General features: G+C 40.4%; 1 protein-coding gene across 6 annotated transcripts in view; it reads left to right on the top strand.

Annotated features, from left to right (window-relative positions):
* The window catches only part of FAM168A (family with sequence similarity 168 member A), a 199,548-nt gene that overhangs the window by 4,092 nt on the left and 182,518 nt on the right, over positions 1 to 12,938 (top strand). The gene's annotated exons all lie outside the window — the stretch shown is intronic.

Genomic DNA, 12,938 nt, shown 5'->3' with positions numbered 1-12,938 from the left:
TTTCCAAACTACGTAAACAGCATCTTTTTGCTGATTTCAAATGCAAATCGATTAGTCCCGTCTGATGTTACTGGATTCTCGTATGCTGTTGCGGGTCTCTTCAATACGTAGATGAAGATTTTTGTTTCAGTGACAATAAATAAAATCCACCTATCTATTTTTTGCCTGTTGATGGTCTTTTAACTCTTGGAATTAAAAAATACTGGCTCCTAATCTTTCACTTTTTACAACTGGGAATAAATTTTCAAGAATTATTTCCGTGTGACTCAACTACCTGCCAGTCGAACAGATGCAGTTCTCCAGAGGTGTCTAAATTGTGTTACCTTCTTGTTCTTTCCACTCAGCTGAATCATTCTGTTCCTATTTTTGTGTTTAAAACATTGATATCACTAAATATGAGAGGAAAATGTCAATGGCAGTGCTATGTTTGTTTATGCAAATTCACGTAAACTCGGTTTCTTGAGGAAGTAAGGATGATGTGATTGCACTACCTGCCCACCAGTAGTTCTGCACTCCCTTTGCACTTTGATCCAGATTTCAAAGGGCTGTAGACGTAGAAGACAATCTAGCTTTATCTGTTTTTTTAAGTTTTGAGAAGGTTGACTGCCGGGTTGAGGGGGAGAGAATAAAATCGGTGCTTCTACCCAGGGAACAGAGCTTATAACAGTTCCCCTTACTTTTCTAGGAGACAGCATCTCACTGGCTGGTTGGGACACGTGCAGGTGGAGCCCATGTTGTCCTTTGCTCAACCAAGATATAGGGGCTGTGGGAGGGAGTTTGGGAGAAGTTTTGAGCAGGTGAGGGAAGAGCTTGGAAGTATTACGTGTGTGGTGGTTGATGGCCTTCACGTAAAAATCAATAGGAAGTAAGCGCTTGTTTGTCTTGCAGGTTTTGGAATAACATCTATAGGGTATATATTTTGTGGTGTTGTGCTCTGATATATTGATGCTTTGCTTTGTTGGGTGGATAATCTTGAGGTGGGATTTTATGTTTATTTACATGTTGGTTTGAATTGGTAACAACAGAAAGAGTTGTGAATTTTCAGGGGTTTTTTTTTGTTGTTGAGAGGCAGGTGCACTTTGTGATGGGTGTCTGAAGCAAGAATCCCAGACCCATAATTAAGATCCTAGTCAGGGAAGATCCAGCTCTCAAGGTATATCCAGCATTTGCAGATCTTCTGAAATTTGTGGAAGCTTTTGAGTATGAAGCAGCTTTTGAGAACCAGGCCGTTTTGTTTTTTTTTGTCTTGGGCACCAAACAGGAACATGAATACACAGGTCTGAGTAATTTCCAGATAGGTTTTTAATATATAACTTCACTCAAATATGAGCATTTTTTTATTTATGTATTTTTCTAAATCTCTTTCTCACTGCCTCTCAGTCTGAAAGCAGATGATGTGGTTCATCATGCTGGTATTGAAGTAAACTTTATATTTCTTTCCTCTTTCCTGTTGGAACCCTGTAGGGAAGTGATGATGATGACATTCATGGCATAATACTTTATTTTTCAAAGAACTCTATAGGGAATGAGGTTCTGTTGAGGAAGACGGAGACACGTTGGTTTCCTCACAGTGTGAGTGGGACTTGAATCATTTTTAAAAAGTTCTTCTGAGCTTTGTTTACGATGGATGTGCTGAAAACCCTGAGCTCTGTAAAGGAATTTCAAGTGACTGTGTGCATTCTGGGAGGAAAAATGCCGGCCTGTTGATGCTCTCCAGCAAACCATTTAGGAGGTTATTGCCATAGGATTTGTAAAAGCTGGAAAAACACGTTTCCGTCCTCTGTTGGAGATGCTGTTTTGTATTTGGCTGTACTTTTCCCTGTCTTTCCTTCCTTTCCTTGAGTGGAACGGTCAGGTGGAAAACTGGAAGGTGGGAAAATTAAAAGGCAGAGCAGAAAAATGGGGTTTATCATAGCTTTCATACAGTAACTTTCTCAATAGGAAGATTAATGCTGAAGTGTATTTGTAGGCTGAACATTTTTGCCTTCCTTGTCTTAGCAAGGGTTAGAGATTTGGGAGGATTATTGAAGACAAGCTTAGAGTATTTTGTGAGAGAAAAAATACTAAACTGGCAGAAGAAGAATAGATGCCATCGTGCCTGCTAGGCATGTCTAATTCTTTGATAAAATGGATAAAGATTGCAGACTGCAGCAAAAGTTAGAATAGACCATAACATTTTGGGTTCTGCAGGGTTTTTTTTTCTTGCTTCTAATTTGCTGTAGAACTTAATAAAAAAGATCTGCCTCTTTTATGGCATCAGACTCTTTAGTTTATCTGCTACGAATTAAAGCACAGTGTTTGGGCTTTTGCTTTCTTTGGCCTTAGATACCCAACTCTCTAAATTTGATAATGAGTGGGTTTTATCCTTTTGATGTTGGAAATACGTCCTGAAGACTAGTGAGAAGTTTTAAGCACAGTCTGCTTTTTCCCCATTTTCATTTCAGTTCTTTATACTTGAATTTGTAGGCAATGACAGCTTGCTTTTTTAATGGACAAGGGCGTTTACGTGATTATTCATAACAAACTCCTAAGACTCTTCACAGTCCCAACAGATGAGTCTGTTCCTGTTCTCTGGGTCATCCTGTTCAATGCAAGATTTTGGACTTGATGGCATTCTGTGTGTACATATGTGTGTGTATACATATGTATTTTACATAGGAGACACCTTGTTTTGTTTTATTGACAAGACAGAGCTGGAGGTGATCTCTGGAAAATGACTTGTTTGAATGTCCCTACATGGGTACTACTCGGCTTGACCTGTTTCTAGAGATACTTGGCCCTGACTGAAAGAAGTCTCCAAGCATGTTTGATCTTCTCCTGCCATTTAGGTGGACAAAGTAAGATCGCTCGTTACAATTCCTGATGATTTTTCAACCAAGATGAATGTAGTGTCTGTACGGACAGGCAGGCTCTAAGGACTTGTCCCTGTTGAAAAGTATTTTGAATTAAGCTTGTGAGCATTTAAAGTGCAATTACTTTGGAATAGGTCCCCATATGAACATTTATGCTGTAGTAGTTTATTCTGCAAATAATTTTCTTTAGTTTCCGGTGTATGTTATCACTTAATGAGACATTTAATGGCTTTCGCAAAAACTAAGGCATTACACATATTTTTCGGGTTCGATGTTGTGTGGTATAGGCAGCTAGAATAAGGTTTTCATTTGGCCTTGTGGTAGTTTGGAGGAGGAAATCAGACTTGTTTTACACATCCTCTACTCTTGTCCTAGAGTGGCCAGTGCTGTATTCAGAGGGTGGTCACTTGGCCACGAGAACAGGGTCACCCGAAGGCTCTCCTGACAGTCATCCTTGCCTCTTACTGTGATGCAAGTGAGAGGTAAAACCAGTGCAAGGAAAGTTGGTTAAAGCTCAAGTCTGGTCTTTATTTGACTTGTATTCACAACAGAGTTTTTGAGGTCTTAAAATGCAGTGCCATAAATCTGAGAAATTGTTTCTTTTTCTTTACTGTAGCATCCGAATCTCAGCTGCTACACATTCCTGGATAGCTGAGTCTTCTGAATATGGACTGATCTCATTTGGAAGCTCAATAAAATATTTCTTTCCATAAGAATTTTTTCACTGTCCATATATAACACACACGCACACAAATCAAAGTTGTAGAGAAGATATTTGGTTTGAGTTGGCTACTTCTGTGGTAGTAGACTTATGTTTTGGGCTCAATAGATAAATGTGGTGTTACATCTGTTCTCATCTGAGTTTTAGCTTTTCTTTCTTAATTCCTGGAGTTTGGTTTTATGTATGTGTTTGTTAGCGTTACCATCAAGAAATAATGTCTTAAATTGCTTTAGGCTTTGTAAAATGATCTTGGAGCGGTTTACAGCAGATTGGTGTTACCTAGAGTTTTTGCTGGTTTGTGAATCAAAGCCCTCATTTTATGTTACAAACAACTTTTGAAGAAAAGGCATAAAACCCTCAGAGTTCTTGATTGCTTTTGGATTGCCATTTAGCAAAGTGTCCAGCACGAAGCGTGTTGTTCTCTCCCTCTCTTCCACAACACCACTGTGAAGGTGTTCCAAGAGTGACCCTTTTTCTTTCTGATGCTGACTCTACCACAGTGACTGGCAGCTGTATGTATATCATTAAGGCTGCTTCTGTCCAAGATTCTTGGAAGGTCTTTGCAGACCTTCCTGGGTTAAGCCTTGCAAGATCCTTGTGCGTAGATGTACTATCTCTGTTTTTACCACGGAAGAATGGAGCCTGGAGGTTTCTAGCTGCCATTGCACAGCAAGGTTGGGTAGAGATGCTGTGCTGCTTCTTCCTTTGGAGAGTCCAGGAGATGGATTTGATTTGCTTTGTGTGCTGTCGGAATGTGCTCAGATGCTATGTTGGTGGCTTTCTGTATGGACTTAGAAGAGAGTTCCTAGAGCTTAAGTCTTAATGAGTCTGACCTCCTCGAAACCACAGATCCTTAGATCTTCCCTGGAAAAGGAGCCTAATGACTATTTATTTTGGGCTACTGTTTACCTTCTACCAGGACAGTCAGTCTTAGTTTGAAGATCTCAAGTCACAAAGAATGTGCCACTTCTCTTGATATATTTTCAGCAATGAATTACCCTCTCTGATTAAAAAAATGAGGTCTAATTTGAATTAGTTTCCAACTATTGCTTCCAAAAGCCTTTTCTTGGCTAAATTAAAAGGTCCTTTGATACCTGATAACTTTTCCTGTTGGAGGGAACTCGTAATTCCATAACTAAGTGGTCTTTCAGCTTTTATTTTGAGTAAGTTAAACATGTGGCATTGAGCTGGGAAGTGTTGGGCAGTTTCTTGCCTGACAGTGCCTTGGACTGTGTTTCAGGGTCTCTGGCTTTCAGATTTTGTTTTCTGGATGTAGTACCTTGCGTTTGGTTGTATTGAAATCTACTTTGAGTGGCCTTTGCAGTCTGAATTGTTGTGTCTGGTTGGCCTGTCCTCTTCATCTGTCATCCAGAGGACCATTCACAGATCTTGTCTGTGATTATATTAATTTTCAGAGCTATAGTGGACTTCTTGAACCGTACCGGGCTCTGTATGAAGCCCACCAGAACCCTACTACAGCTCACTTTGTTGACAGCAATTTTCCATGGATGAGTGCTTTTAGTCATCTGTCAGTTGGCCAACTCAAAATCTGTTTAGCTGCTTTGTTGACATAGTAGAGTGGTAATTTTTTAATCAAGATGTCATGCTCAACAAAAGTTTGCCTGTTACATTGCAGCAGTTACCTTTATCAACCTGATTTTGAATCTCATTTAAGAAGGAAATCAGCTTTGTTTGACAAGGCCTATTTTCCATAACACTGTGTTGACTGTTGTTAATTTTGTTCCTGTCCTTTTTAAGTCTAGATCAAGTCTGATTGAGTTTTCCCTTATTTTGTCCAGAGCCGATGTCTGGCTGATTGATAGTTACTTGAGTCATCTTTTTGCCCTGATGTTCTCATGTTAGAAATGTTTGTCTTCCAAATTTTCTCCTGCATTCCAAAAAATATTGGAATTGAAGGCTCAGGGTCTCAGAAATGTTGGGACTCTTTGGAGGACTCTTTGAGGACTCTCTAGTTCAACAGCCTGGTCCTCTGAGGCACCTTCTCTTACTGAAATGCAGAGCTAGTAGAGAGCTCGGGAGAGTCTCCAGTCCATTCCCCTCCTTGAGGCAAGATAAAGTGTATCTAGCGCATCCCTGACAAATATGTTCCTAATTTTTCCTTAAAATCTTCCAGTTTAGGAGGTACCCAGCCTCCTTAGGTAGCTGGTAGTGGGTGATTAACCAATTTAGTTAAAAGCTTTTCCCATATCTTATTTCTCTGTCAGATTAAGACACTGCTTCACTCCAGAGGATGTGCAAAATAACCCATCCTCTTGTCTCCGTTGTCACTGATGGGAGCGTGTTACATTCTCCTTCAGTTTTCTTTCCTCTAGGCTGAACAAGGTTCTTTAATCTGTTCTCATGGATCATATTGTTTCCAAATCTCTTTATTATTTTTGCAGCTTTCCTCTGTACTCTGATGTACTTGCTTCTCTCCGAACATGGGCTCGGTACTCTGTGGCCTTGTCAGCATTGTATAAAATGAAGTAATGCTATTTTCCACGTGGCACTCTATTAAAACAATCTGAATTGCTCCCCCCCCCCAATCCATTGTATTGTTGACTTATATTCATTTGTGATCCAATATACCCTCTAGGTTATTTTCTCTCGTCCAGCAGCCTAGCTAGTTATTCTTCTCCTGCACAGTGTATGCTGCTCTTGCACTTGTCTTTATTGAGTTTCACCAGGCTATTTTGCTTTGACACAATTTGATCTTGACACAGCCGTGTTGCTTCATGTTTTGCTTTATCCTGTAGTTGCTTTTATATAGGTTGCTTAATAATTTTTCTAGTATCTTCCCACTGATTGCAAGGGCAGTGAAATATCTAGTTTGCTTTAGAGGCTTTTCCAAACTCCGCTCTGTAGCTATTTCCTTTTTGATCCCAAAAGCACTTTGAAACTTTGTGAGTGAATATAAGTGGATCATCTATATGCAAATTCCTTAATTTCTCCTCTGCTAAGTTATATTTGAGAAAAATCAACATCTTAAGTGATGCCTGTTTTCATTATGTTGATATTTCATTAAGATGATAACTAAAAAGTACAAACGTCATACAAGTTAAAATCAATTATTTAAATCAAGGCATTCTTCAATCTTGATTGAATTACTAGACTTAGATATATTTAAATGCGAGTCTGTTCTTTTTCTCCTCTGTCAAGACTTACAGTCCAGTGATTACTGCAGCTTTATTGGTTGTAATGAGGTCCGGAATAGTTACTTTGTGTTATAAATTGTCACCTAGCATTTTGGGAAACTAATCCCCTATAATTAATTGCTGCATGAGAGTTTCTGTACCCCTCCTGTCTCCTCCATAACCCCACATCTTTTTTCCCCCTTCATGTGCCTATGGAGTCATGTACCCTGCTCCCTGCCTCGGTTCTTCCCAGAACCTCCTCCTGGGCTTCACCCACTAAAACACACCGAGTTATTGCCAAGCTGCCCTGGAAATTCAGTTCTTCTGCAGTCCTGATAACTGTCAAAGAGGTGACAGTTCCCCCTCTTTGTAGGGGTATGTTGCAGCCATTGCATCCCTTTCGTATCTGAACACCGTCGAGCTAATAATTTTAAAGTCCAGTCACATGCTCATCACATCAGGTTTCATTTTTTTTCTTATTGCCGGTCAGGATTTTATTTGTTCCTGCTTGTTACTTAGACTCCTTGCATCCATATATAGCAACAGAAAATTCATTTTCTTTATGGACGCTCTTGTCTGACTTTGAACCTCATTTCCCCTTCTAAGTGTCCTTCTCTTGCGTTTAGCTTATTCCTTTCCTGGATGCATCAGCAGTTTCATCTGGGAAGGTGTCTTATTAGTTGGAAAGATGCTGGCTCTGCAATTCATGATCTCTCTGTTCCCTGCAATATTGTTCCATCGCTCAAATCCAAATATTCTCATCAGTCGTGCAGCCTTGTTCAGTTTGATGACCTTTTTTTGCCTTCTCTTGCATCTAGTACTGGATGCATGTTTTAGCTCAGGGATCAACAACCTGTGGATGTGCAATCAGACTAGGAATGGAGTGTGGGGCTAATAGCATTGGCATTTTGAGGCACTCATTTGCAAGAGGCAGCAGGTTGCAATTTCTGACTCTCCCTGAGCTATATGCTCAGCAAAAGCCGCTGCCTTGTGTAAAAGCAAGATACCATCAACTAGCAGATTCCTGTCTGTTCGAGAGGCAGCTTCTACCAGATCCTGCTAGGTTTCTCTTAGCACACTCGAGCATGGGGAAGAAAAAGCCTGGCATGACACCATAAAAAGATTGCCAAACCTTGACTTAGACTTTCCTTTTCAGTTCTTTTCCAGGACCCCTGAAATCTTTTCTCATCTGCTTAGTTCCAGCTGATGCCGAGTTGCAGCTCCCGGTGTGCATGGTTGCTTCTTTTGACCAGAGTGATTAGCCAATATTTGTGATTGTCTGTTGAAAGAGGAAATTGATGACAGCCAGGTACTTCTCAGAGGCAATCGTGCTGATTCACAGAGCATGTTTGCAGAGGCTGGTTTTTCCAAACGCAGTCTGAAGCAAACAGCAGGAGACCATTTTGCTCAGTATTCCAAGGTCGTTTTTTCCTGCCAGCACTAAATACATGTGTGCCCACATGCACACGTACTCACGTGGAGAGTTTTTCTGTGACTTACACCACGGGTGTTTCTCTGGCTGTCCTTGACTTTCTCGTGTGTTCCTGATGCTCTTCCCTGACGTTTCTGGCTCTGTCAGTAGGCTCGACAGTGTGTGTATTCTCTCCTGTTCTCTGCGGTTTACATAGTTTCCCCTTCTAGCAAAACAAAGCTTGATGCTCTGTGTTTGTGTTCAGCCCTTGGGAAGCTTTTTTTACTCACATGTGTTTAGGCCAGTCTGTGGCCAGCCTTGCTGGTTTTATCCTTTTCATCTAAAATTCCATGTAACAGAATCATCTGCAATGGAGATTTTTTGGATGAATTCGTAATCTGGTTCAGCCTTATGCTTTCACTTCAGGGGACATCTCTCTGCCAGAGAACCTGAATCTCCAAGCTTTCTTTTTGTGGCCGGTATTTTGCTAGTGATGACTGATGATCTCATGGTCAGATTGTGGGAGACGAGCATCCAGTTCTTTCCATGCCCACAGTTTCCCTCTAGTTCACAAACTGCGTAAGCAGTCCCTCGGTTTCCCATTTGGAATATGGCAAAAAGGGTTGGTAATGCCTGTACTTCCCAAGATAGATAAATGAAACATTAGGAGATGCCACAGCGATGACTTCCCCCCCTTTCTCCAGCACATGAAGGAATGAAAAGGTTGTTGACCCTGTGCTCACGGTCGCCTGCTTGGGTTACAGGGTCGCCTGGTTGGGTTCCTTCATTGTGCCCTTTTAAGTTTTGTACAGGTTTCAAAGCGGCAGCAAATTATTCCACTTACGTGGAAATGGCTCTCTCAGAAAGTGCGTAACATCAGTGCTGCAGAGACTATTCTGGTGTCTTACTCGTTTCAGTTTACAATTCAGGCTGGTGCCTTTGATCTGTGAAACTCTTGATTTGAATCTTATCTCCTTGTGAGACCTCTTTCCCCAGGACTGTGCTGGCAGTCAGGATTAGCTGGGCTTTACTTTGTTAACAATCTTGTTTCTAAATCTGAGAGGACTTCAGCAGAGTTTTCTCCTGGGGCAGGGGTGGCATTGATTCTGGAATATGTCTTTCTTGGTGTTATCAGGATTTTCTGGCTATCGAGATAAGCCGCGGGGCTTATGGATCACTGAGGTTTTTTCCTACGGTGGCAACTGGTGGAAGTTTTATGCGTCTTCAGTACTTTTAGGTTTTATCTGACCTTCTTACGATTTTACCTTTTTATTATTATTTCATATTTCTTGCTTATTATGTGTGTTTATATTACCCAAAAGATAGTGGGAACGACATTGGGGAAAACAGTCCCTTGTTCTTTGGCTTTTGGTTTCTGCCTGCCCTCCTGAGGTGCTGGCAGGGTACCAGAAGCATGGGCTGTCCTGAGGAAGGAGAAAATGGACTTGCACAGTTAAGTTCTAGAAGCAGGAGATCTTTGTCTTCAGAGTTTGTAACTTGTTCTGATTTAAAAATAAAATAAAATGGGAAAATCTTAAGGACCAATACAGGGACACACATTTTCTGTATCTTGACAAGTTTCAAAACTGCTTCACTGTCAGAGTTAATAAATGTGAACTTTTGCAGGTGTCAGATCTGTGGCTCTGTATAAGCGTGGGCTGTTCTGGAGTGAGGTCACTCATCTAGAAAGTTTTGAATTATGCCCATTACTGTTACTTCTGGCTGTGGCACATCCATAGGAAGAAAAATGTAAATCAGTACCACCCAGTGGACATAAGATACTAATTTTCTTACTAGCAGCCATATAACTTCTCAAGCAATGCCTGCTACCTGAAGGGCTAACTGTAAATTCTTGTTGATGCTAAAAGAACCTTTTTGATGCTAAAAGGTACAACCCCAAACTCCGAGATACTGCAGTGCAAAATAAACTCGAATACAAAGGGACTCTTTGCTGCCATCTGTATCTATGTCTCAGCAGAATAAGAATTGTGATTATATTTCATGACTGCAAATTCCTGAAGCGCTGGCACCCAAATCCAGAAATCCTGACACTGTTCTTTGAAGACAAGAAGTTTTGTGTAGGTGTCTTGCAGTAATTTTAGCTCATTCCCTTGATACAGCACATATCCTCTCTGAACTAAGGCTTTTGCTTTCCTCCAGATGTAAAATACAGCATGCTCTAAAGGCTCTTCTGGTAGCCAAGTATCAGGAGATAGTATTTTGATGATATAGTATTTAGACTACATACTAAAAACACCTCAAGTACTTTTATGGCTTCCTTCTCAGACCATCTGAGCCACTTACAAACTGTAGTTAACATAAGAGTGCTTTTAGAGGTAGAGAAGTGTCGTTTACCCCAGTTCCCCATCTGTAAAATGTGCATCAGATGGGCTGAGAACCTAGTTTTGTCACTGGTTTAGGTGGGTGCAAGTCCTCAGTGTTGCAAAAGATGTAGTTCTGCCCTCCCTCCTGCCGCGCTCTTTAACGTCCCTTGTGCTAAAGGCATCGTTTCATGAGATACTGATGGGACCAATATACCAACACCTTCTGCTTGGAGCTGCCCACCTGGTGTGAACTTGTACTTGGGAACACATGGCCAAGGAGAAGGGAGGAAAGGTGAGACCACATCTTCTGGTAAAACCATGAGTTTATTGACTTAAATGACCTTAAATTTGGCTTCAGGAACTAAACCAGCATCCTCAGGGTGTATCCTGCCATGAGTTTGAGGAAGGGGACTGACCACCTTGCTACGCCATCTGTGATGCTTGACTGACTGTGTGGTGAGCTGATTCAATGCACTGAACTGGCAGGAGAATAACCTACAGGAAAGCCTTGGAAATAACCTACAGGAAAACCTTGCAAATAACCAAGACAAACATTGCAAAGCATAAATTGGTAGGGGAAGAATAAGCTCAGGGATAACGGCTGGCATCTTCTGGGGCTTCTAACAGGAGAACTCCCTTTAATTTTTTTTTAAATTTATAGCAATGCAGTGTTTCTTTTGCTGGCTAAAGAAGGTGGACAGTGGCAGCTGACTTGATCTTGTTGTACACCTAGGGGTCTTGCCATTTAGTAAAGAGGGAGCAGGAAAAAATCCAGAGAGTACATTTACTTAAGATGTGTTCTCAAGACGAAACACGGATGCTTCGCTGGAGATCAGTAGTCTCAGCAAATCTTTTTATATTGAAATAATTTAATGGGAGTATCCATTTTAAGATTATTGGGGGGTATCCAGAGCCTATTCCTGGTACGAGAGCGGAAATCTGTTTTAATTGGAGCAGCTTTCTGGGAGCCATGCTTCCTGCCAGAGTGGTAACAGTAAGAACGATCAGTAGCCTGAGAGATGATAAAAACCCCAGGCATTTTACATCCATTTCAAGTAGCCTGGGTGCAGTAAGAAACAGAACAAAAATTGGGCAGCACTTGGGAAAACAGAGGCTCTGTGTAGGGGATTCGGAGACTATATACTAAACCTCCCTGAAAAGTACCTGAATCAATGGGGACATAGTTCCTGGGTTCACCTTTTGTGTTTGTTTTATTGAATATCTCATACTTAGAGAGGGGATAAGAATCCAATGCTGCCACAAATAGGACTTGAGATTTCTTTGTTACTTATGTATAATTAACCCTGATGATCTCTTCCTGATTTGGCTCATTTCTCTATTTGTAGGCAACATACAAGAGCGAAGAAACAAAACCAATTAAAACTAGGAAACGAAGACAAAATGTTATCAGATAACCCAGGGAAGTTAGATAGCTGGAAGCCTTTAAAAATAGGTTTTTGAAGATAACTGTATCCCTCTAATTTCAGAAGAAAAAAGTGTGCAGGTACCTTATTTTTAAACCAGTTCTGTTTTCTGGAATGTCTGGAAAATTGAGCTTAACCATTAAAAGTGCTGCTCCTTCAGCATTTAGTCTTAGAAGTTTTTGTTTACAGGGACAATTTATTCCTGTTTGACAGTGTGCCTGTAATACACAATGGTAACAAAACCTCAGAATTTTGTTCTCACATACTAAACTGAACAGTAAAATGAAAATACTGTATTCAAAAATAAATTTCAGATAATTTGGGATGATGGACGTGAAAACCTCTCTGCTATAAACATATGTTTGTTGCTACAGCAGAAAAGACTGTGCTGTAATCTTCATTTTCATACCCTAATTATAGTTTGAGTCCTCCTAAAATTTACCTCTAAGTTTCCTTAAATTAATTGTTTTCAGAGTGATTGCACTATCTATCTCTGATGTATCTGACCAAAGCAGCTGATTTTTATCTTAACGCTGATTTTCATCTGGGTGTCTTAAAGGCAACAATAGTGCAATACGTTCTTATTTTCTGAAACTGCAGCTGTTTGAAGTGTCGTGTATAGACTCATTAGTGAAGTGATATAGCAGAGTCACACATTCTTGGACAAAAAGCATATTATGGTTTAGGAAAGGATAAACTGAAATTTGCGGAGAATGCTCTAATTCTCTTTTTCTCTTTGGAAATCTTGAATGCACTGTATTTTAAATATATTTTTCACATTTGGTAGGAGAATCAGTACAGTAAAATAAACCTGTACTAATGCATGCTGTTATGACACAGATGGTTAGCACAGGCATGTAGCAGTATGTTCTCTGTTTTTTTGGGACCCTTTTAGCAGAACACAAAGGGAGCAATAAGATGGAGATCCATAGTGCAATTTCATAGCAACTGCTGCTTTAAGGAAGTTATCTGGTTTGAAGCTTTTTGCAGAAGTTGGATGCAACAATAGATACAGTAAAGCTATTTATGTGATAAGAGTTGTTTAAATAGGATGTTAGTCATAATAATGGTG

The sequence above is a fragment of the Haliaeetus albicilla genome, chromosome 20 (genome assembly GCF_947461875.1).
Source record: "Haliaeetus albicilla chromosome 20, bHalAlb1.1, whole genome shotgun sequence".
Taxonomy (NCBI): Eukaryota; Metazoa; Chordata; class Aves; order Accipitriformes; family Accipitridae; genus Haliaeetus; species Haliaeetus albicilla.
This window is presented reverse-complemented; position numbering and strand designations above follow the sequence as displayed.